The sequence below is a fragment of the Lissotriton helveticus genome, chromosome 6 (genome assembly GCF_964261635.1).
Source record: "Lissotriton helveticus chromosome 6, aLisHel1.1, whole genome shotgun sequence".
Taxonomy (NCBI): Eukaryota; Metazoa; Chordata; class Amphibia; order Caudata; family Salamandridae; genus Lissotriton; species Lissotriton helveticus.
Genome location: NC_136067.1, coordinates 682,452,946 through 682,475,990, shown reverse-complemented (window position 1 = coordinate 682,475,990; position 23,045 = coordinate 682,452,946). Strand labels below are relative to the sequence as shown.

At 53.5% G+C, this 23,045-nt stretch overlaps 15 non-coding genes across 15 annotated transcripts; all 15 read right to left on the bottom strand.

The window, feature by feature from the left end:
* Positions 1–6,053: 6,053 nt before the first annotated feature.
* On the bottom strand, positions 6,054–6,237 carry LOC144764462 (U2 spliceosomal RNA). Its single transcript, XR_013596559.1, has one exon. It is a non-coding gene; the product is annotated as a U2 spliceosomal RNA (small nuclear RNA).
* Positions 6,238–7,212: 975 nt separating this feature from the next.
* LOC144764122 (U2 spliceosomal RNA) lies at positions 7,213–7,403 on the bottom strand. Its single transcript, XR_013596319.1, has one exon. It is a non-coding gene; the product is annotated as a U2 spliceosomal RNA (small nuclear RNA).
* A 981-nt stretch (positions 7,404–8,384) lies between these two features.
* On the bottom strand, positions 8,385–8,575 carry LOC144764121 (U2 spliceosomal RNA). Its single transcript, XR_013596318.1, has one exon. It is a non-coding gene; the product is annotated as a U2 spliceosomal RNA (small nuclear RNA).
* Positions 8,576–9,556: 981 nt separating this feature from the next.
* On the bottom strand, positions 9,557–9,747 carry LOC144764120 (U2 spliceosomal RNA). The gene has a single exon (XR_013596317.1). It is a non-coding gene; the product is annotated as a U2 spliceosomal RNA (small nuclear RNA).
* Positions 9,748–10,720: 973 nt separating this feature from the next.
* LOC144764119 (U2 spliceosomal RNA) lies at positions 10,721–10,911 on the bottom strand. The gene has a single exon (XR_013596316.1). It is a non-coding gene; the product is annotated as a U2 spliceosomal RNA (small nuclear RNA).
* A 973-nt stretch (positions 10,912–11,884) lies between these two features.
* On the bottom strand, positions 11,885–12,075 carry LOC144764117 (U2 spliceosomal RNA). The gene has a single exon (XR_013596315.1). It is a non-coding gene; the product is annotated as a U2 spliceosomal RNA (small nuclear RNA).
* Positions 12,076–13,048: 973 nt separating this feature from the next.
* Positions 13,049–13,239, bottom strand: LOC144764116 (U2 spliceosomal RNA). The gene has a single exon (XR_013596314.1). It is a non-coding gene; the product is annotated as a U2 spliceosomal RNA (small nuclear RNA).
* A 973-nt stretch (positions 13,240–14,212) lies between these two features.
* On the bottom strand, positions 14,213–14,403 carry LOC144765980 (U2 spliceosomal RNA). The gene has a single exon (XR_013597837.1). It is a non-coding gene; the product is annotated as a U2 spliceosomal RNA (small nuclear RNA).
* A 973-nt stretch (positions 14,404–15,376) lies between these two features.
* Positions 15,377–15,567, bottom strand: LOC144765979 (U2 spliceosomal RNA). The gene has a single exon (XR_013597836.1). It is a non-coding gene; the product is annotated as a U2 spliceosomal RNA (small nuclear RNA).
* Positions 15,568–16,532: 965 nt separating this feature from the next.
* Positions 16,533–16,723, bottom strand: LOC144765978 (U2 spliceosomal RNA). The gene has a single exon (XR_013597835.1). It is a non-coding gene; the product is annotated as a U2 spliceosomal RNA (small nuclear RNA).
* Positions 16,724–17,700: 977 nt separating this feature from the next.
* Positions 17,701–17,891, bottom strand: LOC144765977 (U2 spliceosomal RNA). Its single transcript, XR_013597834.1, has one exon. It is a non-coding gene; the product is annotated as a U2 spliceosomal RNA (small nuclear RNA).
* A 975-nt stretch (positions 17,892–18,866) lies between these two features.
* Positions 18,867–19,057, bottom strand: LOC144765976 (U2 spliceosomal RNA). The gene has a single exon (XR_013597833.1). It is a non-coding gene; the product is annotated as a U2 spliceosomal RNA (small nuclear RNA).
* Positions 19,058–20,038: 981 nt separating this feature from the next.
* Positions 20,039–20,229, bottom strand: LOC144765975 (U2 spliceosomal RNA). The gene has a single exon (XR_013597832.1). It is a non-coding gene; the product is annotated as a U2 spliceosomal RNA (small nuclear RNA).
* A 975-nt stretch (positions 20,230–21,204) lies between these two features.
* LOC144765974 (U2 spliceosomal RNA) lies at positions 21,205–21,395 on the bottom strand. The gene has a single exon (XR_013597831.1). It is a non-coding gene; the product is annotated as a U2 spliceosomal RNA (small nuclear RNA).
* A 973-nt stretch (positions 21,396–22,368) lies between these two features.
* On the bottom strand, positions 22,369–22,559 carry LOC144765973 (U2 spliceosomal RNA). The gene has a single exon (XR_013597830.1). It is a non-coding gene; the product is annotated as a U2 spliceosomal RNA (small nuclear RNA).
* Between the last annotated feature and the right edge of the window lie 486 nt (positions 22,560–23,045).

Genomic DNA, 23,045 nt, shown 5'->3' with positions numbered 1-23,045 from the left:
CCTGAGTCTTTCTGGGGCCCCTGCGTGACAGGCTACCCCTTCGGTCCTCAGGTTTCGTCCTCGCTATCCCCATCTGATCCGTCCAGTGCTGTGTAGTCGCGCAGGAGGCTGTGGATCATCTTACGGCATCCCAGGGTTGATGTCTCCTTTTTCCCTACTACCAGGCGGTTTCTGGAGAACAGAAGAACATCTTTGAAACAGCACAGGAGCCTCCAGCAGCCCTGGAGGTCGCTTAGTGCGTGTGTCCCTGGGAACAGTCCATACATCACAGAGTCCGCAGTGATGCAGGTCGTAGGTATCCAGGCCCTAAGCTCTGTGCCCAGGGCCTTCAGCAGGTCCTGTGCGTACGTGCACTCCCAGAAGAGATGGTATGTTGTCTCGTCCACGGTGCATCCTCTTGGGCAGGACTTGTATCGGTTGAGTCCTCTTGCGTGCATGAAGGCTCTCACGGGAAGTCCTCCTTGGATGGCCATCCAGGCGGTGTCCTTGTGCTGGTTCGTCAGGCGTTTGGATGCGACGTTTCCCCACACGTGGTCTGCTGTGGCTGAGGGAAGGGCGCCGATTTGCTCGCTGACGTCTCTTGCACGTATCTGTTTCTGGACAAGCTTGGAGGTCCATGTGGCGGGGCTCGCTGTCTCCAGGCCAAATTCCTTCACAAACTTCTCCACCTCTTTGTAGAACCACGGGGTCTCCCAGTTGTACGGGACGGCGCTCACCCACTCAGCCCATCCGAGGCGCCTCCACGTTGGCAGCAGGAAGAAGCGTGCCATCAGAAAGCCGACGTGGCTCTCATCTTCTGTCCTCAGGGTGTTCCTCACGCACTGGCACACGAAGATCCCTCTCAGGATGGTGGCGATGTCCGGCACTCCTTTGCCTCCCTTGTCGTGGGTCTTGAACATCACCGTCCTCTTCACTCTGTCCATCTTCGAGCTCCAGATGAAGTAGAAGATCATTCTCGTGATGGCCTTGGCCGTTGTGGTCTGCACTGGCCATACTTGAGCGACGTACTGGAGTACTGGCAGGGTCTCGTTCCGCAGGACCAAAGACTTCCCTTCGATCGTCAGCTTCCGGAGGCTCCAGAGTCCCAGCTTCTGCCTTGTCTTCGCCAGTCTTTCCTCCCAGGTCTTCTCTGCTGCACCTTCTCCGCCGAACCAAACTCCCAGGATCTTCAGGAAGTCCCTCTTGATGGGGAATGGTAGTGGGTCTCGGGGGGGGGTCCAGTGTCCGAAGAGCAGGGTTTCTGACTTGGCGCTGTTGATCTTCGCTCCTGATGCCTTTCCAAACTCGATACAAGTCCTTTCCAGTTCTCTTATGGACGGCCCGTCTGCGCAGAATACTGAGACGTCGTCCATGTACAGAGAGCACTTCACTTCTCCTTTTCCTCCGCTTCCCGGTGCCTTTACTCCTCTGATGTTACTGTTCTGCCGGATGCGTTCCGCGAGGAGTTCTATTACGCAGATGAACAGGAGGGGGGAGAGGGGGCATCCCTGCCTCACCCCTGACAGGACCGGGAAAGGGTCGGTACTCCAGCCATTCACTGTTGCCGTGCTGGAGATGTCGCTATACATTGTTTTCACCACGTCGCAGAAGAAGTCCCCCAGGCCCAGCGCTCTGAGTGCCCGGTCCATGAACTCATGGGAAACACGGTCGAACGCCTTCTCCTGGTCCAGGCTGACCAAGGCCGTCGGGATCTTGCGACCCTTGACGTACTCGATCGTGTCCCGGACCAGGGCCAGGCTGTCCGCGATTTGCCGTCCCGGTATACCGCAGGACTGGTCTGGGTGGACTATCTTTGCTACCACTTTCTTTAGGCGGTTGGCCATTACCTTCGCGAGAATCTTGTAGTCCACATTGAGGAGAGAGATGGGCCTCCAGTTCTTGAGGTCTTCTCTCTCTCCCTTCTGTTTGTACAAGAGTGTTATCATGCCCTCTCGCAGGGATTGCGGCATACTGCCCTTGCCCACCATTTCCTCGTAGAGGGTCAGCAAGTCCGGCCCGATCAGGTCCCATAGTTCGACATATAGTTCCACTGGGAGACCGTCGTTCCCGGGTGTCTTGCCTCTCTTGGAGGTTGTGGCGGCCAAGTGCAGTTCTTCCAGGGTGAAGGGCGCATCTAGGCCTTCTCTCTCTTCCGGACCCAGTGTCTTTGAGATGCCCTCCAGGAAACTGTCCGCCTGGGCTCTCTCCGACGCCTTCGGTGAGTAGAGTTCGCCGTAAAAGTCCGTGACGACTCTCATGACGTCCTCTTTCTCACTTTGGAGGTTGCCCTCCGAGTCCCGAAGTTCCACCAGCGGTGTGTGAGTCGAGTGAATTTTCTTAAAAAAGAACGAGTTGCATTTCTCGCCCTTCTCTAGGTTCTCGGTTCTGGTCCTGAAGATGATTTTCTCGGATTCTTCCCTAAAGTGCTCTGCGAGCCCTTTTCGGGTGTCCTCCAGGTCGTCATCCACGTCCCATCCCCTGAGCTCGAGTTCGTACAGTTGCTGCAGTTTGCTCTGCAGCCTCCTGAACGTCCTCTTCTTTTCCCGTGCAGCAGCTCTGCTTGCATCCTGGAAGAAGCTCCGGAACCTGACTTTCACCCATTCCCACCACTCGCTGGCGGATTGAAAGAGGCCCTTCATGTCCCTCCACTCTATGTACGCGTCTCTGAGGTTCGCCACTAACTCCTCGTTGTCCAGCAAAGAGCAGTTCAGTTTCCACGAACCTGGGCCAGCGGGGAACTTCCCTGTAAGTTCCCCCTCAAAACTGACTGCTCTGTGGTCAGAGAAGTGGACGGCGACCATGGAGCTTCGCCCAGGCTTTACTGTTGGGGAGGTGAGTAGGAGGTCGATCCGTGAACGCACGGATCCGTCCGGCTTGCTCCAGGAATAATTCCTGGCGTTCGGCCCCATGCTCCCGATGACATCCCGGAGGGACGCCTCCTTTATCATCTCCACCAACAGCCTGGACGTCACATCCATTCCTGCAGAGCCTGGCCCACTGCGTCCATCCAACTCTACTATGCAGTTGAAATCACCACCCATCAGAATGGTTCTGGAGGTAACGAGTTGCAACCTGAGCACCCTGAACATCTCGAGTCGCTCATTCTTCTCCGGGGGGGCATAGACGTTGATGAGCCGAACGGGCTCACCGGCCCACGAGCCGTCCACGACCAGCACTCTGCCGTTGACCTGCTCGGTGACTTTGTCCACGGTGAAATGCCTTCCCCTGATTAGAATGGCCACTCCAGATGATTTGCAATCGTTCCCTCCAGACCAAAAGGACGGCCCGTGCGTCCACTGCCGTTCAAGCTGGCTGTACGACTGGGTGTACGGAATTCCGCATTCCTGTAGAAAGCAGATATCTCGGTTCTGGGTGGCCAGGAAGCGCAACGTGCCAACCCGCCTGACCTGATCCTTCATGCTTCTGACGTTTAGGGTGAGCAATGATATGGCCATTGTCTCTGTGCTATCGGTCAGTGTCTGGTTTCGGTACCTACTGGGGTTGAAGGCCCTGGGTGTCCCTACTGTGATTGTAGGTTGTCCTGTTTCTCTGGTGATCCCCACTCCGCTGAGGCGTCTCCTGTGTATTCGAAGATCTCCTCGTTTTCTACTACCAGGTCCCATTGGTCTGGTACGGTTATGGCTGCCAGGTCGTTGAGTTGGCGGTGGAGGTCCTGGAGGGTTGACTCCTCCTCTTCTTGCTTGTCTCCCACTTCCTCCTCCATCTCCTCCTCGTCGCTCACTATGACGATGTGGGTGTCGTTTTCCGTTTCGTCATCGGTGCCCGCGTTGTTCAATTTCTTGCTCTTCAGGAAGTCCTCCTTCCCTTGTAGCTTCCGTTTCTGGGGGCCTGTCCGTTGGGTGTTTCCGTCTGGCCCCTCTACGTCTTCCAGTGTCTCCAGTTTGGGTTCCGTTGGTGGAGGTTTTTGTGCTGCCGCCATCTGGATCCTTGTGCTGGAGCGTGTTTGCTCTTTGGTTTCTGAGAGTTTTTTTGCTTTCTGGCGCAGCGACTGGGATTGCACTGTCTCCCATGACTCTATGGTCTCCCAGTCATCTTCGCTGTCCTTCTTCTTTCCCTTTTTGTCTGTTTTCTTGGCCCCCTTCGCCTTGGCAGAGTCCTTTTTCTCCTTTCTTGCCTCCTTGGACTCTGTTCTCGGTGCTGGTGCCTTCTCTCCGGTGGCCTCCTTTGTTGGTGCGGTTTCTTGTGGCGCTCCTTCATTGGTGGGTTCCGGTTGTTCCTTGGCTGGTGTTACCTCAGCCGGTGCGTCTTCCCTTGGGGTTTCCTTTGGCGGGGCCTTTGCTGATGCTCCGTCCTCCGGGCTTCCTTTGGGGGTCTGGGGTTCCTTGGCTGGTGCCGTCACAGTAGATGGTGGTGGTGGTCCTGTGTCCGGTCCTGCTTTGGGTCCCTCTTGGTTGCTCTGGCCTGGTCCTGTGGGGGTTGTTGTTTTCGGATCCTGGCCCTTCTGATCCACCTTCCCGGGTGTCGGTGATGTTTTTCCCGATTGGTCCCTGGCGTCCTTCAGGAGGGTGTTCAGGCTGGCGTTGGCTGTTGGCGAGAGCTTCGGCCTGGTCTGTCTCCATGGTTGGCTCCAGGCTGGGCTCGCTGCAGCGGCCGCTGCGTATGTTTTCGGCAAGTCAGACTTGGGGCATTGGTAGTACGAGTGGCCCACCTCTCCACAGAGGTTGCACTTCCTGGTCCCTTTGCATGAGCTTGCGTCGTGTCCGGACTGCTTGCATTTCCAGCAGAATTTCACAGGGCAGTCCCTGCCGGCATGGCCCGTGCCTTCGCACTTCCTGCAGGTGAAGGGTTGTCCTGGGTACTTGATCCTCCCCATGTCTGATCCTAGGTAGAAGCTGGCCGGTGGGTGTTTCATGCCATCTCTCCCTAATGGGTCCTTGTGGAGGTCCATCTGTGCCTGCCAGGTCGTGTTCCAAACTCCGTTGGGGTCCCTGACCTTGGTGGGCCCTGACAGGATGGTGCCGTACCGTTGGAGGAGCGACGCGATGTCCTTGTCTGGGATGTGGGGGTTGGTCATCTCAACCGTTATCCTCTTCTCCGTGGTTGCTGGCTCCATCCCGGCCGTTACACTGAATCTGCTGTAGGGCAACTCCTCCTTCTTCTCTTGAAAGAAGTCCCAGTACCTCCTGAAGAGGGCTTGCGTGAAGAAGCTGAGAAGGAAGATCATTCCCGATGCAGATGCCTGGCAACTCAGTATCTCTTCTCCTTGGACCCCTGCTGGTTTGAGGATTGTTTTCACAAATGAGGCTCGCTCCATTCGGGGTCCGGCTTTGTCCTTCATCTCCCACCGCATGAGCTGGGTGTGCCGGTGGGTGATGCTGTACCCATTGAAGGGTTCTGGGGCTGTCCCCTGCCTGGTCCCTGCCTCACCCTTCCCTCCGCTCCCTGGTTTGGCTGCCTTGGGGTTTCCAGGGGCACCTGTCTGCCCTCCTGGTGCCTTTGGCCCTGGGGCCTGGGGTACCGGGGTCTTGGGGTCACCAGCCGTCCCTGCGCTGGTGCCCGCTTCAACGGGTGTCTCCTTACTCGCCGCCTTGCCGCTGTCCCCAGGGGGTGGGGGGTCTGGTTTCTGGGCGTCCAGCTGGGGGATGCCTTCTGTGGTGGCCACTGAGGGTTCAGTGTCCATGGCTTCCATTTGGTTGGTTGGGGGGGTCACCTGGTAGATTGTGGGTTACCGCCGGGTTTACCTGGTTCGCCTTTGGACCGTCCGCCTGGGTGCCTGGGGTGTCTCCCAGCAAACCTTAGAGGTCTGCAGTGCAAGAAACTCTGACCAGTCACTCCCTAGAACTAAGGCAGGGTTATAGGTGTGTCCACCTAAGCATAAATCCCCTTACCAGAGCTCTGGGTGCTGTTCAGGCCTGTGAAGGATGTTAGGAGGTGTTTTAAGCCTCCAGCATTAGTCCACCCAAACGCCAGGAGAGAGAGAGTTAGGAGCGCTCAACGTTACCTGTGCTCTAGGAGCTGGCCGCAGGCCCTTGGGGGTTCTACTTTAAGTTCCTAGTGAACAAACAGGCACCAGCACGCTGGTGTCCCTCCTCCGGCTTAATTAAAAGCACGTCGGGCCTTCACGAAAATTTGCATAAATTGCAAAATTTGCATAAATTTGCATAAGCAAATTTATTCACTTCACAAGTCAAAGTCGTAGTATTGTCCAAATCAAATATCAACTGCGCAGAAACCGCGCTGTGAAGCTGATAAGAACAGATACTACACTTGATCTTAGCCAAAAGGCCGAGAAGCGATAACCCGGGCCCATTCAGAATCAACGCCTCCCGAAGCAATCTACCTGGCTCACCCGGACTTGGCTCTTCCCTCGCACCGTCGCTGGCCGCCTTTCCGCCTCTTTTTCCGACTCCCAGCAAGGGCTCAGTATGTCTGGGTGGAAAGGAGGCCCCGGCCTCAGGCCTTCTCCCGGCTCCCAGAGTCCTCCTCGGCTGTCGCCTCATCAGGCGTCACTTAGCATACCCACGTTGTCCTCTTTCTAGAATTTGCATGCCCCGCCCCTTCCTGCGCACTGCTTCCAGACGGCTGGCCAGAAAGACTGGCAGCCAGGGGATGCTGGGAATCAGCCCAGGATGCCCTGGACAGCTCCCTGACCGGATATGGCCGGCCCCTCACCCTCGCTTGCCGGGGACACTGCTCCCCTGCAGCCTAAGGCCTATAGATAAGGCTTGGCCGTTCGTGGCCGTTCGGGGCGGGCAGAGAAGGAAAAGGACTCTGTATTTTTCTTCTTGCTCAGAGAAGCCAAGGGCAGTGTCCACTTCTCTGCCAGCCTGCATGCCAGCCAGCCTGCCTGCCTGCCTCCCTCCCTTCCTCCCTCCCTCCCTCCCACTGACTTGCTGGGAACCTTCTTCCATTCGTTCCCCAGTGAAATGGATCCAAAATCACTGAAAGTCTGCTGCTGGAAAAACAATCTTTTTCCGACGTTTGTCTCTTTTCAAAGTGCAGCGTCTGGATGGAGAAGGGGAGAAAAAAAGAAATAATTTTTTATTTGTATTTTTTTTTCGTAAACCCGAAAAATTAATAAATGAATAAATAAATAACGCACGGCCCGGGTGCGGCAAATAAGTCAAATAAATACATGAATAAGGCAAGACACGGTGACCAGTTTGCTTTTATTCACACGCAAACACAATAGCGCCACTTTACAGGGTTTGGTAGTGGAGCGCTACTCTCGTTTTCTCGTCTATTTTTCAACAGCATTGTTTTCCCCGGGTGGGGAAGTGCACCATTCCTGGAGGTACTGCAATACCAGGTTGATGCGTGGAGTGGACAGAGCAAGCTCCTATTCCATCTCCCTGTTCCAAAAATCAATTTAATATATGGTCCCCAGATAGAGGACGTATCAGATATTAAACTGATAAGAACAGATACTACACTTGATCTTAGCCAAAAGGCCGAGAAGCGATAACCCGGGCCCATTCAGAATCAACGCCTCCCGAAGCAATCTACCTGGCTCACCCGGACTTGGCTCTTCCCTCGCACCGTCGCTGGCCGCCTTTCCGCCTCTTTTTCCGACTCCCAGCAAGGGCTCAGTATGTCTGGGTGGAAAGGAGGCCCCGGCCTCAGGCCTTCTCCCGGCTCCCAGAGTCCTCCTCGGCTGTCGCCTCATCAGGCGTCACTTAGCATACCCACGTTGTCCTCTTTCTAGAATTTGCATGCCCCGCCCCTTCCTGCGCACTGCTTCCAGACGGCTGGCCAGAAAGCCTGGCAGCCAGGGGATGCTGGGAATCAGCCCAGGATGCCCTGGACAGCTCCCTGACCGGATATGGCCGGCCCCTCACCCTCGCTTGCCGGGGACACTGCTCCCCTGCAGCCTAAGGCCTATAGATAAGGCTTGGCCGTTCGTGGCCGTTCGGGGACGGGCGGGGCGGGCAGAGAAGGAAAAGGACTCTGTATTTTTCTTCTTGCTCAGAGAAGCCAAGGGCAGTGTCCACTTCTCTGCCAGCCTGCATGCCAGCCAGCCTGCCTGCCTGCCTCCCTCCCTTCCTCCCTCCCTCCCACTGACTTGCTGGGAACCTTCTTCCATTCGTTCCCCAGTGAAATGGATCCAAAATCACTGAAAGTCTGCTGCTGGAAAAACAATCTTTTTCCGACGTTTGTCTCTTTTCAAAGTGCAGCGTCTGGATGGAGAAGGGGAGAAAAAAAGAAATAATTTTTTATTTGTATTTTTTTTTCGTAAACCCGAAAAATTAATAAATGAATAAATAAATAACGCACGGCCCGGGTGCGGCAAATAAGTCAAATAAATACATGAATAAGGCAAGACACGGTGACCAGTTTGCTTTTATTCACACGCAAACACAATAGCGCCACTTTACAGGGTTTGGTAGTGGAGCGCTACTCTCGTTTTCTCGTCTATTTTTCAACAGCATTGTTTTCCCCGGGTGGGGAAGTGCACCATTCCTGGAGGTACTGCAATACCAGGTTGATGCGTGGAGTGGACAGAGCAAGCTCCTATTCCATCTCCCTGTTCCAAAAATCAATTTAATATATGGTCCCCAGATAGAGGACGTATCAGATATTAAACTGATAAGAACAGATACTACACTTGATCTTAGCCAAAAGGCCGAGAAGCGATAACCCGGGCCCATTCAGAATCAACGCCTCCCGAAGCAATCTACCTGGCTCACCCGGACTTGGCTCTTCCCTCGCACCGTCGCTGGCCGCCTTTCCGCCTCTTTTTCCGACTCCCAGCAAGGGCTCAGTATGTCTGGGTGGAAAGGAGGCCCCGGCCTCAGGCCTTCTCCCGGCTCCCAGAGTCCTCCTCGGCTGTCGCCTCATCAGGCGTCACTTAGCATACCCACGTTGTCCTCTTTCTAGAATTTGCATGCCCCGCCCCTTCCTGCGCACTCGCACTGCTTCCAGACGGCTGGCCAGAAAGCCTGGCAGCCAGGGGATGCTGGGAATCAGCCCAGGATGCCCTGGACAGCTCCCTGACCGGATATGGCCGGCCCCTCACCCTCGCTTGCCGGGGACACTGCTCCCCTGCAGCCTAAGGCCTATAGATAAGGCTTGGCCGTTCGTGGCCGTTCGGGGCGGGCAGAGAAGGAAAAGGACTCTGTATTTTTCTTCTTGCTCAGAGAAGCCAAGGGCAGTGTCCACTTCTCTGCCAGCCTGCATGCCAGCCAGCCTGCCTGCCTGCCTCCCTCCCTTCCTCCCTCCCTCCCTCCCACTGACTTGCTGGGAACCTTCTTCCATTCGTTCCCCAGTGAAATGGATCCAAAATCACTGAAAGTCTGCTGCTGGAAAAACAATCTTTTTCCGACGTTTGTCTCTTTTCAAAGTGCAGCGTCTGGATGGAGAAGGGGAGAAAAAAAGAAATAATTTTTTATTTGTATTTTTTTTTCGTAAACCCGAAAAATTAATAAATAAATAAATAAATAACGCACGGCCCGGGTGCGGCAAATAAGTCAAATAAATACATGAATAAGGCAAGACACGGTGACCAGTTTGCTTTTATTCACACGCAAACACAATAGCGCCACTTTACAGGGTTTGGTAGTGGAGCGCTACTCTCGTTTTCTCGTCTATTTTTCAACAGCATTGTTTTCCCCGGGTGGGGAAGTGCACCATTCCTGGAGGTACTGCAATACCAGGTTGATGCGTGGAGTGGACAGAGCAAGCTCCTATTCCATCTCCCTGTTCCAAAAATCAATTTAATATATGGTCCCCAGATAGAGGACGTATCAGATATTAAACTGATAAGAACAGATACTACACTTGATCTTAGCCAAAAGGCCGAGAAGCGATAACCCGGGCCCATTCAGAATCAACGCCTCCCGAAGCAATCTACCTGGCTCACCCGGACTTGGCTCTTCCCTCGCACCGTCGCTGGCCACCTTTCCGCCTCTTTTTCCGACTCCCAGCAAGGGCTCAGTATGTCTGGGTGGAAAGGAGGCCCCGGCCTCAGGCCTTCTCCCGGCTCCCAGAGTCCTCCTCGGCTGTCGCCTCATCAGGCGTCACTTAGCATACCCACGTTGTCCTCTTTCTAGAATTTGCATGCCCCGCCCCTTCCTGCGCACTGCTTCCAGACGGCTGGCCAGAAAGCCTGGCAGCCAGGGGATGCTGGGAATCAGCCCAGGATGCCCTGGACAGCTCCCTGACCGGATATGGCCGGCCCCTCACCCTCGCTTGCCGGGGACACTGCTCCCCTGCAGCCTAAGGCCTATAGATAAGGCTTGGCCGTTCGTGGCCGTTCGGGGACGGGCGGGGCGGGCAGAGAAGGAAAAGGACTCTGTATTTTTCTTCTTGCTCAGAGAAGCCAAGGGCAGTGTCCACTTCTCTGCCAGCCTGCATGCCAGCCAGCCTGCCTGCCTGCCTCCCTCCCTCCCTCCCACTGACTTGCTGGGAACCTTCTTCCATTCGTTCCCCAGTGAAATGGATCCAAAATCACTGAAAGTCTGCTGCTGGAAAAACAATCTTTTTCCGACGTTTGTCTCTTTTCAAAGTGCAGCGTCTGGATGGAGAAGGGGAGAAAAAAAGAAATAATTTTTTATTTGTATTTTTTTTTCGTAAACCCGAAAAATTAATAAATGAATAAATAAATAACGCACGGCCCGGGTGCGGCAAATAAGTCAAATAAATACATGAATAAGGCAAGACACGGTGACCAGTTTGCTTTTATTCACACGCAAACACAATAGCGCCACTTTACAGGGTTTGGTAGTGGAGCGCTACTCTCGTTTTCTCGTCTATTTTTCAACAGCATTGTTTTCCCCGGGTGGGGAAGTGCACCATTCCTGGAGGTACTGCAATACCAGGTTGATGCGTGGAGTGGACAGAGCAAGCTCCTATTCCATCTCCCTGTTCCAAAAATCAATTTAATATATGGTCCCCAGATAGAGGACGTATCAGATATTAAACTGATAAGAACAGATACTACACTTGATCTTAGCCAAAAGGCCGAGAAGCGATAACCCGGGCCCATTCAGAATCAACGCCTCCCGAAGCAATCTACCTGGCTCACCCGGACTTGGCTCTTCCCTCGCACCGTCGCTGGCCGCCTTTCCGCCTCTTTTTCCGACTCCCAGCAAGGGCTCAGTATGTCTGGGTGGAAAGGAGGCCCCGGCCTCAGGCCTTCTCCCGGCTCCCAGAGTCCTCCTCGGCTGTCGCCTCATCAGGCGTCACTTAGCATACCCACGTTGTCCTCTTTCTAGAATTTGCATGCCCCGCCCCTTCCTGCGCACTGCTTCCAGACGGCTGGCCAGAAAGACTGGCAGCCAGGGGATGCTGGGAATCAGCCCAGGATGCCCTGGACAGCTCCCTGACCGGATATGGCCGGCCCCTCACCCTCGCTTGCCGGGGACACTGCTCCCCTGCAGCCTAAGGCCTATAGATAAGGCTTGGCCGTTCGTGGCCGTTCGGGGACGGGCGGGGCGGGCAGAGAAGGAAAAGGACTCTGTATTTTTCTTCTTGCTCAGAGAAGCCAAGGGCAGTGTCCACTTCTCTGCCAGCCTGCATGCCAGCCAGCCTGCCTGCCTGCCTCCCTCCCTCCCTCCCACTGACTTGCTGGGAACCTTCTTCCATTCGTTCCCCAGTGAAATGGATCCAAAATCACTGAAAGTCTGCTGCTGGAAAAACAATCTTTTTCCGACGTTTGTCTCTTTTCAAAGTGCAGCGTCTGGATGGAGAAGGGGAGAAAAAAAGAAATAATTTTTTATTTGTATTTTTTTTTCGTAAACCCGAAAAATTAATAAATGAATAAATAAATAACGCACGGCCCGGGTGCGGCAAATAAGTCAAATAAATACATGAATAAGGCAAGACACGGTGACCAGTTTGCTTTTATTCACACGCAAACACAATAGCGCCACTTTACAGGGTTTGGTAGTGGAGCGCTACTCTCGTTTTCTCGTCTATTTTTCAACAGCATTGTTTTCCCCGGGTGGGGAAGTGCACCATTCCTGGAGGTACTGCAATACCAGGTTGATGCGTGGAGTGGACAGAGCAAGCTCCTATTCCATCTCCCTGTTCCAAAAATCAATTTAATATATGGTCCCCAGATAGAGGACGTATCAGATATTAAACTGATAAGAACAGATACTACACTTGATCTTAGCCAAAAGGCCGAGAAGCGATAACCCGGGCCCATTCAGAATCAACGCCTCCCGAAGCAATCTACCTGGCTCACCCGGACTTGGCTCTTCCCTCGCACCGTCGCTGGCCGCCTTTCCGCCTCTTTTTCCGACTCCCAGCAAGGGCTCAGTATGTCTGGGTGGAAAGGAGGCCCCGGCCTCAGGCCTTCTCCCGGCTCCCAGAGTCCTCCTCGGCTGTCGCCTCATCAGGCGTCACTTAGCATACCCACGTTGTCCTCTTTCTAGAATTTGCATGCCCCGCCCCTTCCTGCGCACTGCTTCCAGACGGCTGGCCAGAAAGACTGGCAGCCAGGGGATGCTGGGAATCAGCCCAGGATGCCCTGGACAGCTCCCTGACCGGATATGGCCGGCCCCTCACCCTCGCTTGCCGGGGACACTGCTCCCCTGCAGCCTAAGGCCTATAGATAAGGCTTGGCCGTTCGTGGCCGTTCGGGGACGGGCGGGGCGGGCAGAGAAGGAAAAGGACTCTGTATTTTTCTTCTTGCTCAGAGAAGCCAAGGGCAGTGTCCACTTCTCTGCCAGCCTGCATGCCAGCCAGCCTGCCTGCCTGCCTCCCTCCCTCCCTCCCACTGACTTGCTGGGAACCTTCTTCCATTCGTTCCCCAGTGAAATGGATCCAAAATCACTGAAAGTCTGCTGCTGGAAAAACAATCTTTTTCCGACGTTTGTCTCTTTTCAAAGTGCAGCGTCTGGATGGAGAAGGGGAGAAAAAAAGAAATAATTTTTTATTTGTATTTTTTTTTCGTAAACCCGAAAAATTAATAAATGAATAAATAAATAACGCACGGCCCGGGTGCGGCAAATAAGTCAAATAAATACATGAATAAGGCAAGACACGGTGACCAGTTTGCTTTTATTCACACGCAAACACAATAGCGCCACTTTACAGGGTTTGGTAGTGGAGCGCTACTCTCGTTTTCTCGTCTATTTTTCAACAGCATTGTTTTCCCCGGGTGGGGAAGTGCACCATTCCTGGAGGTACTGCAATACCAGGTTGATGCGTGGAGTGGACAGAGCAAGCTCCTATTCCATCTCCCTGTTCCAAAAATCAATTTAATATATGGTCCCCAGATAGAGGACGTATCAGATATTAAACTGATAAGAACAGATACTACACTTGATCTTAGCCAAAAGGCCGAGAAGCGATAACCCGGGCCCATTCAGAATCAACGCCTCCCGAAGCAATCTACCTGGCTCACCCGGACTTGGCTCTTCCCTCGCACCGTCGCTGGCCGCCTTTCCGCCTCTTTTTCCGACTCCCAGCAAGGGCTCAGTATGTCTGGGTGGAAAGGAGGCCCCGGCCTCAGGCCTTCTCCCGGCTCCCAGAGTCCTCCTCGGCTGTCGCCTCATCAGGCGTCACTTAGCATACCCACGTTGTCCTCTTTCTAGAATTTGCATGCCCCGCCCCTTCCTGCGCACTGCTTCCAGACGGCTGGCCAGAAAGACTGGCAGCCAGGGGATGCTGGGAATCAGCCCAGGATGCCCTGGACAGCTCCCTGACCGGATATGGCCGGCCCCTCACCCTCGCTTGCCGGGGACACTGCTCCCCTGCAGCCTAAGGCCTATAGATAAGGCTTGGCCGTTCGTGGCCGTTCGGGGACGGGCGGGGCGGGCAGAGAAGGAAAAGGACTCTGTATTTTTCTTCTTGCTCAGAGAAGCCAAGGGCAGTGTCCACTTCTCTGCCAGCCTGCATGCCAGCCAGCCTGCCTGCCTGCCTCCCTCCCTCCCTCCCACTGACTTGCTGGGAACCTTCTTCCATTCGTTCCCCAGTGAAATGGATCCAAAATCACTGAAAGTCTGCTGCTGGAAAAACAATCTTTTTCCGACGTTTGTCTCTTTTCAAAGTGCAGCGTCTGGATGGAGAAGGGGAGAAAAAAAGAAATAATTTTTTATTTGTATTTTTTTTTCGTAAACCCGAAAAATTAATAAATGAATAAATAAATAACGCACGGCCCGGGTGCGGCAAATAAGTCAAATAAATACATGAATAAGGCAAGACACGGTGACCAGTTTGCTTTTATTCACACGCAAACACAATAGCGCCACTTTACAGGGTTTGGTAGTGGAGCGCTACTCTCGTTTTCTCGTCTATTTTTCAACAGCATTGTTTTCCCCGGGTGGGGAAGTGCACCATTCCTGGAGGTACTGCAATACCAGGTTGATGCGTGGAGTGGACAGAGCAAGCTCCTATTCCATCTCCCTGTTCCAAAAATCAATTTAATATATGGTCCCCAGATAGAGGACGTATCAGATATTAAACTGATAAGAACAGATACTACACTTGATCTTAGCCAAAAGGCCGAGAAGCGATAACCCGGGCCCATTCAGAATCAACGCCTCCCGAAGCAATCTACCTGGCTCACCCGGACTTGGCTCTTCCCTCGCACCGTCGCTGGCCGCCTTTCCGCCTCTTTTTCCGACTCCCAGCAAGGGCTCAGTATGTCTGGGTGGAAAGGAGGCCCCGGCCTCAGGCCTTCTCCCGGCTCCCAGAGTCCTCCTCGGCTGTCGCCTCATCAGGCGTCACTTAGCATACCCACGTTGTCCTCTTTCTAGAATTTGCATGCCCCGCCCCTTCCTGCGCACTGCTTCCAGACGGCTGGCCAGAAAGACTGGCAGCCAGGGGATGCTGGGAATCAGCCCAGGATGCCCTGGACAGCTCCCTGACCGGATATGGCCGGCCCCTCACCCTCGCTTGCCGGGGACACTGCTCCCCTGCAGCCTAAGGCCTATAGATAAGGCTTGGCCGTTCGTGGCCGTTCGGGGACGGGCGGGGCGGGCAGAGAAGGAAAAGGACTCTGTATTTTTCTTCTTGCTCAGAGAAGCCAAGGGCAGTGTCCACTTCTCTGCCAGCCTGCATGCCAGCCAGCCTGCCTGCCTGCCTCCCTCCCTCCCTCCCACTGACTTGCTGGGAACCTTCTTCCATTCGTTCCCCAGTGAAATGGATCCAAAATCACTGAAAGTCTGCTGCTGGAAAAACAATCTTTTTCCGACGTTTGTCTCTTTTCAAAGTGCAGCGTCTGGATGGAGAAGGGGAGAAAAAAAGAAATAATTTTTTATTTGTATTTTTTTTTCGTAAACCCGAAAAATTAATAAATGAATAAATAAATAACGCACGGCCCGGGTGCGGCAAATAAGTCAAATAAATACATGAATAAGGCAAGACACGGTGACCAGTTTGCTTTTATTCACACGCAAACACAATAGCGCCACTTTACAGGGTTTGGTAGTGGAGCGCTACTCTCGTTTTCTCGTCTATTTTTCAACAGCATTGTTTTCCCCGGGTGGGGAAGTGCACCATTCCTGGAGGTACTGCAATACCAGGTTGATGCGTGGAGTGGACAGAGCAAGCTCCTATTCCATCTCCCTGTTCCAAAAATCAATTTAATATATGGTCCCCAGATAGAGGACGTATCAGATATTAAACTGATAAGAACAGATACTACACTTGATCTTAGCCAAAAGGCCGAGAAGCGATAACCCGGGCCCATTCAGAATCAACGCCTCCCGAAGCAATCTACCTGGCTCACCCGGACTTGGCTCTTCCCTCGCACCGTCGCTGGCCGCCTTTCCGCCTCTTTTTCCGACTCCCAGCAAGGGCTCAGTATGTCTGGGTGGAAAGGAGGCCCCGGCCTCAGGCCTTCTCCCGGCTCCCAGAGTCCTCCTCGGCTGTCGCCTCATCAGGCGTCACTTAGCATACCCACGTTGTCCTCTTTCTAGAATTTGCATGCCCCGCCCCTTCCTGCGCACTGCTTCCAGACGGCTGGCCAGAAAGACTGGCAGCCAGGGGATGCTGGGAATCAGCCCAGGATGCCCTGGACAGCTCCCTGACCGGATATGGCCGGCCCCTCACCCTCGCTTGCCGGGGACACTGCTCCCCTGCAGCCTAAGGCCTATAGATAAGGCTTGGCCGTTCGTGGCCGTTCGGGGACGGGCGGGGCGGGCAGAGAAGGAAAAGGACTCTGTATTTTTCTTCTTGCTCAGAGAAGCCAAGGGCAGTGTCCACTTCTCTGCCAGCCTGCATGCCAGCCAGCCTGCCTCCCTCCCTCCCTCCCACTGACTTGCTGGGAACCTTCTTCCATTCGTTCCCCAGTGAAATGGATCCAAAATCACTGAAAGTCTGCTGCTGGAAAAACAATCTTTTTCCGACGTTTGTCTCTTTTCAAAGTGCAGCGTCTGGATGGAGAAGGGGAGAAAAAAAGAAATAATTTTTTATTTGTATTTTTTTTTCGTAAACCCGAAAAATTAATAAATGAATAAATAAATAACGCACGGCCCGGGTGCGGCAAATAAGTCAAATAAATACATGAATAAGGCAAGACACGGTGACCAGTTTGCTTTTATTCACACGCAAACACAATAGCGCCACTTTACAGGGTTTGGTAGTGGAGCGCTACTCTCGTTTTCTCGTCTATTTTTCAACAGCATTGTTTTCCCCGGGTGGGGAAGTGCACCATTCCTGGAGGTACTGCAATACCAGGTTGATGCGTGGAGTGGACAGAGCAAGCTCCTATTCCATCTCCCTGTTCCAAAAATCAATTTAATATATGGTCCCCAGATAGAGGACGTATCAGATATTAAACTGATAAGAACAGATACTACACTTGATCTTAGCCAAAAGGCCGAGAAGCGATAACCCGGGCCCATTCAGAATCAACGCCTCCCGAAGCAATCTACCTGGCTCACCCGGACTTGGCTCTTCCCTCGCACCGTCGCTGGCCGCCTTTCCGCCTCTTTTTCCGACTCCCAGCAAGGGCTCAGTATGTCTGGGTGGAAAGGAGGCCCCGGCCTCAGGCCTTCTCCCGGCTCCCAGAGTCCTCCTCGGCTGTCGCCTCATCAGGCGTCACTTAGCATACCCACGTTGTCCTCTTTCTAGAATTTGCATGCCCCGCCCCTTCCTGCGCACTGCTTCCAGACGGCTGGCCAGAAAGACTGGCAGCCAGGGGATGCTGGGAATCAGCCCAGGATGCCCTGGACAGCTCCCTGACCGGATATGGCCGGCCCCTCACCCTCGCTTGCCGGGGACACTGCTCCCCTGCAGCCTAAGGCCTATAGATAAGGCTTGGCCGTTCGTGGCCGTTCGGGGACGGGCGGGGCGGGCAGAGAAGGAAAAGGACTCTGTATTTTTCTTCTTGCTCAGAGAAGCCAAGGGCAGTGTCCACTTCTCTGCCAGCCTGCATGCCAGCCAGCCTGCCTGCCTGCCTCCCTCCCTCCCTCCCACTGACTTGCTGGGAACCTTCTTCCATTCGTTCCCCAGTGAAATGGATCCAAAATCACTGAAAGTCTGCTGCTGGAAAAACAATCTTTTTCCGACGTTTGTCTCTTTTCAAAGTGCAGCGTCTGGATGGAGAAGGGGAGAAAAAAAGAAATAATTTTTTATTTGTATTTTTTTTTCGTAAACCCGAAAAATTAATAAATGAATAAATAAATAACGCACGGCCCGGGTGCGGCAAATAAGTCAAATAAATACATGAATAAGGCAAGACACGGTGACCAGTTTGCTTTTATTCACACGCAAACACAATAGCGCCACTTTACAGGGTTTGGTAGTGGAGCGCTACTCTCGTTCGTTTTCTCGTCTATTTTTCAACAGCATTGTTTTCCCCGGGTGGGGAAGTGCACCATTCCTGGAGGTACTGCAATACCAGGTTGATGCGTGGAGTGGACAGAGCAAGCTCCTATTCCATCTCCCTGTTCCAAAAATCAATTTAATATATGGTCCCCAGATAGAGGACGTATCAGATATTAAACTGATAAGAACAGATACTACACTTGATCTTAGCCAAAAGGCCGAGAAGCGATAACCCGGGCCCATTCAGAATCAACGCCTCCCGAAGCAATCTACCTGGCTCACCCGGACTTGGCTCTTCCCTCGCACCGTCGCTGGCCGCCTTTCCGCCTCTTTTTCCGACTCCCAGCAAGGGCTCAGTATGTCTGGGTGGAAAGGAGGCCCCGGCCTCAGGCCTTCTCCCGGCTCCCAGAGTCCTCCTCGGCTGTCGCCTCATCAGGCGTCACTTAGCATACCCACGTTGTCCTCTTTCTAGAATTTGCATGCCCCGCCCCTTCCTGCGCACTGCTTCCAGACGGCTGGCCAGAAAGACTGGCAGCCAGGGGATGCTGGGAATCAGCCCAGGATGCCCTGGACAGCTCCCTGACCGGATATGGCCGGCCCCTCACCCTCGCTTGCCGGGGACACTGCTCCCCTGCAGCCTAAGGCCTATAGATAAGGCTTGGCCGTTCGTGGCCGTTCGGGGCGGGCAGAGAAGGAAAAGGACTCTGTATTTTTCTTCTTGCTCAGAGAAGCCAAGGGCAGTGTCCACTTCTCTGCCAGCCTGCATGCCAGCCAGCCTGCCTGCCTGCCTCCCTCCCTTCCTCCCTCCCTCCCTCCCACTGACTTGCTGGGAACCTTCTTCCATTCGTTCCCCAGTGAAATGGATCCAAAATCACTGAAAGTCTGCTGCTGGAAAAACAATCTTTTTCCGACGTTTGTCTCTTTTCAAAGTGCAGCGTCTGGATGGAGAAGGGGAGAAAAAAAGAAATAATTTTTTATTTGTATTTTTTTTTCGTAAACCCGAAAAATTAATAAATGAATAAATAAATAACGCACGGCCCGGGTGCGGCAAATAAGTCAAATAAATACATGAATAAGGCAAGACACGGTGACCAGTTTGCTTTTATTCACACGCAAACACAATAGCGCCACTTTACAGGGTTTGGTAGTGGAGCGCTACTCTCGTTTTCTCGTCTATTTTTCAACAGCATTGTTTTCCCCGGGTGGGGAAGTGCACCATTCCTGGAGGTACTGCAATACCAGGTTGATGCGTGGAGTGGACAGAGCAAGCTCCTATTCCATCTCCCTGTTCCAAAAATCAATTTAATATATGGTCCCCAGATAGAGGACGTATCAGATATTAAACTGATAAGAACAGATACTACACTTGATCTTAGCCAAAAGGCCGAGAAGCGATAACCCGGGCCCATTCAGAATCAACGCCTCCCGAAGCAATCTACCTGGCTCACCCGGACTTGGCTCTTCCCTCGCACCGTCGCTGGCCGCCTTTCCGCCTCTTTTTCCGACTCCCAGCAAGGGCTCAGTATGTCTGGGTGGAAAGGAGGCCCCGGCCTCAGGCCTTCTCCCGGCTCCCAGAGTCCTCCTCGGCTGTCGCCTCATCAGGCGTCACTTAGCATACCCACGTTGTCCTCTTTCTAGAATTTGCATGCCCCGCCCCTTCCTGCGCACTGCTTCCAGACGGCTGGCCAGAAAGACTGGCAGCCAGGGGATGCTGGGAATCAGCCCAGGATGCCCTGGACAGCTCCCTGACCGGATATGGCCGGCCCCTCACCCTCGCTTGCCGGGGACACTGCTCCCCTGCAGCCTAAGGCCTATAGATAAGGCTTGGCCGTTCGTGGCCGTTCGGGGACGGGCGGGGCGGGCAGAGAAGGAAAAGGACTCTGTATTTTTCTTCTTGCTCAGAGAAGCCAAGGGCAGTGTCCACTTCTCTGCCAGCCTGCATGCCAGCCAGCCTGCCTGCCTGCCTCCCTCCCTTCCTCCCTCCCTCCCACTGACTTGCTGGGAACCTTCTTCCATTCGTTCCCCAGTGAAATGGATCCAAAATCACTGAAAGTCTGCTGCTGGAAAAACAATCTTTTTCCGACGTTTGTCTCTTTTCAAAGTGCAGCGTCTGGATGGAGAAGGGGAGAAAAAAAGAAATAATTTTTTATTTGTATTTTTTTTTCGTAAACCCGAAAAATTAATAAATGAATAAATAAATAACGCACGGCCCGGGTGCGGCAAATAAGTCAAATAAATACATGAATAAGGCAAGACACGGTGACCAGTTTGCTTTTATTCACACGCAAACACAATAGCGCCACTTTACAGGGTTTGGTAGTGGAGCGCTACTCTCGTTTTCTCGTCTATTTTTCAACAGCATTGTTTTCCCCGGGTGGGGAAGTGCACCATTCCTGGAGGTACTGCAATACCAGGTTGATGCGTGGAGTGGACAGAGCAAGCTCCTATTCCATCTCCCTGTTCCAAAAATCAATTTAATATATGGTCCCCAGATAGAGGACGTATCAGATATTAAACTGATAAGAACAGATACTACACTTGATCTTAGCCAAAAGGCCGAGAAGCGATAACCCGGGCCCATTCAGAATCAACGCCTCCCGAAGCAATCTACCTGGCTCACCCGGACTTGGCTCTTCCCTCGCACCGTCGCTGGCCGCCTTTCCGCCTCTTTTTCCGACTCCCAGCAAGGGCTCAGTATGTCTGGGTGGAAAGGAGGCCCCGGCCTCAGGCCTTCTCCCGGCTCCCAGAGTCCTCCTCGGCTGTCGCCTCATCAGGCGTCACTTAGCATACCCACGTTGTCCTCTTTCTAGAATTTGCATGCCCCGCCCCTTCCTGCGCACTGCTTCCAGACGGCTGGCCAGAAAGCCTGGCAGCCAGGGGATGCTGGGAATCAGCCCAGGATGCCCTGGACAGCTCCCTGACCGGATATGGCCGGCCCCTCACCCTCGCTTGCCGGGGACACTGCTCCCCTGCAGCCTAAGGCCTATAGATAAGGCTTGGCCGTTCGTGGCCGTTCGGGGCGGGCAGAGAAGGAAAAGGACTCTGTATTTTTCTTCTTGCTCAGAGAAGCCAAGGGCAGTGTCCACTTCTCTGCCAGCCTGCATGCCAGCCAGCCTGCCTGCCTGCCTCCCTCCCTTCCTCCCTCCCTCCCTCCCACTGACTTGCTGGGAACCTTCTTCCATTCGTTCCCCAGTGAAATGGATCCAAAATCACTGAAAGTCTGCTGCTGGAAAAACAATCTTTTTCCGACGTTTGTCTCTTTTCAAAGTGCAGCGTCTGGATGGAGAAGGGGAGAAAAAAAGAAATAATTTTTTATTTGTATTTTTTTTTCGTAAACCCGAAAAATTAATAAATAAATAAATAAATAACGCACGGCCCGGGTGCGGCAAATAAGTCAAATAAATACATGAATAAGGCAAGACACGGTGACCAGTTTGCTTTTATTCACACGCAAACACAATAGCGCCACTTTACAGGGTTTGGTAGTGGAGCGCTACTCTCGTTTTCTCGTCTATTTTTCAACAGCATTGTTTTCCCCGGGTGGGGAAGTGCACCATTCCTGGAGGTACTGCAATACCAGGTTGATGCGTGGAGTGGACAGAGCAAGCTCCTATTCCATCTCCCTGTTCCAAAAATCAATTTAATATATGGTCCCCAGATAGAGGACGTATCAGATATTAAACTGATAAGAACAGATACTACACTTGATCTTAGCCAAAAGGCCGAGAAGCGATAACCCGGGCCCATTCAGAATCAACGCCTCCCGAAGCAATCTACCTGGCTCACCCGGACTTGGCTCTTCCCTCGCACCGTCGCTGGCCACCTTTCCGCCTCTTTTTCCGACTCCCAGCAAGGGCTCAGTATGTCTGGGTGGAAAGGAGGCCCCGGCCTCAGGCCTTCTCCCGGCTCCCAGAGTCCTCCTCGGCTGTCGCCTCATCAGGCGTCACTTAGCATACCCACGTTGTCCTCTTTCTAGAATTTGCATGCCCCGCCCCTTCCTGCGCACTGCTTCCAGACGGCTGGCCAGAAAGCCTGGCAGCCAGGGGATGCTGGGAATCAGCCCAGGATGCCCTGGACAGCTCCCTGACCGGATATGGCCGGCCCCTCACCCTCGCTTGCCGGGGACACTGCTCCCCTGCAGCCTAAGGCCTATAGATAAGGCTTGGCCGTTCGTGGCCGTTCGGGGACGGGCGGGGCGGGCAGAGAAGGAAAAGGACTCTGTATTTTTCTTCTTGCTCAGAGAAGCCAAGGGCAGTGTCCACTTCTCTGCCAGCCTGCATGCCAGCCAGCCTGCCTGCCTGCCTCCCTCCCTCCCTCCCACTGACTTGCTGGGAACCTTCTTCCATTCGTTCCCCAGTGAAATGGATCCAAAATCACTGAAAGTCTGCTGCTGGAAAAACAATCTTTTTCCGACGTTTGTCTCTTTTCAAAGTGCAGCGTCTGGATGGAGAAGGGGAGAAAAAAAGAAATAATTTTTTATTTGTATTTTTTTTTCGTAAACCCGAAAAATTAATAAATGAATAAATAAATAACGCACGGCCCGGGTGCGGCAAATAAGTCAAATAAATACATGAATAAGGCAAGACACGGTGACCAGTTTGCTTTTATTCACACGCAAACACAATAGCGCCACTTTACAGGGTTTGGTAGTGGAGCGCTACTCTCGTTTTCTCGTCTATTTTTCAACAGCATTGTTTTCCCCGGGTGGGGAAGTGCACCATTCCTGGAGGTACTGCAATACCAGGTTGATGCGTGGAGTGGACAGAGCAAGCTCCTATTCCATCTCCCTGTTCCAAAAATCAATTTAATATATGGTCCCCAGATAGAGGACGTATCAGATATTAAACTGATAAGAACAGATACTACACTTGATCTTAGCCAAAAGGCCGAGAAGCGATAACCCGGGCCCATTCAGAATCAACGCCTCCCGAAGCAATCTACCTGGCTCACCCGGACTTGGCTCTTCCCTCGCACCGTCGCTGGCCGCCTTTCCGCCTCTTTTTCCGACTCCCAGCAAGGGCTCAGTATGTCTGGGTGGAAAGGAGGCCCCGGCCTCAGGCCTTCTCCCGGCTCCCAGAGTCCTCCTCGGCTGTCGCCTCATCAGGCGTCACTTAGCATACCCACGTTGTCCTCTTTCTAGAATTTGCATGCCCCGCCCCTTCCTGCGCACTGCTTCCAGACGGCTGGCCAGAAAGCCTGGCAGCCAGGGGATGCTGGGAATCAGCCCAGGATGCCCTGGACAGCTCCCTGACCGGATATGGCCGGCCCCTCACCCTCGCTTGCCGGGGACACTGCTCCCCTGCAGCCTAAGGCCTATAGATAAGGCTTGGCCGTTCGTGGCCGTTCGGGGACGGGCGGGGCGGGCAGAGAAGGAAAAGGACTCT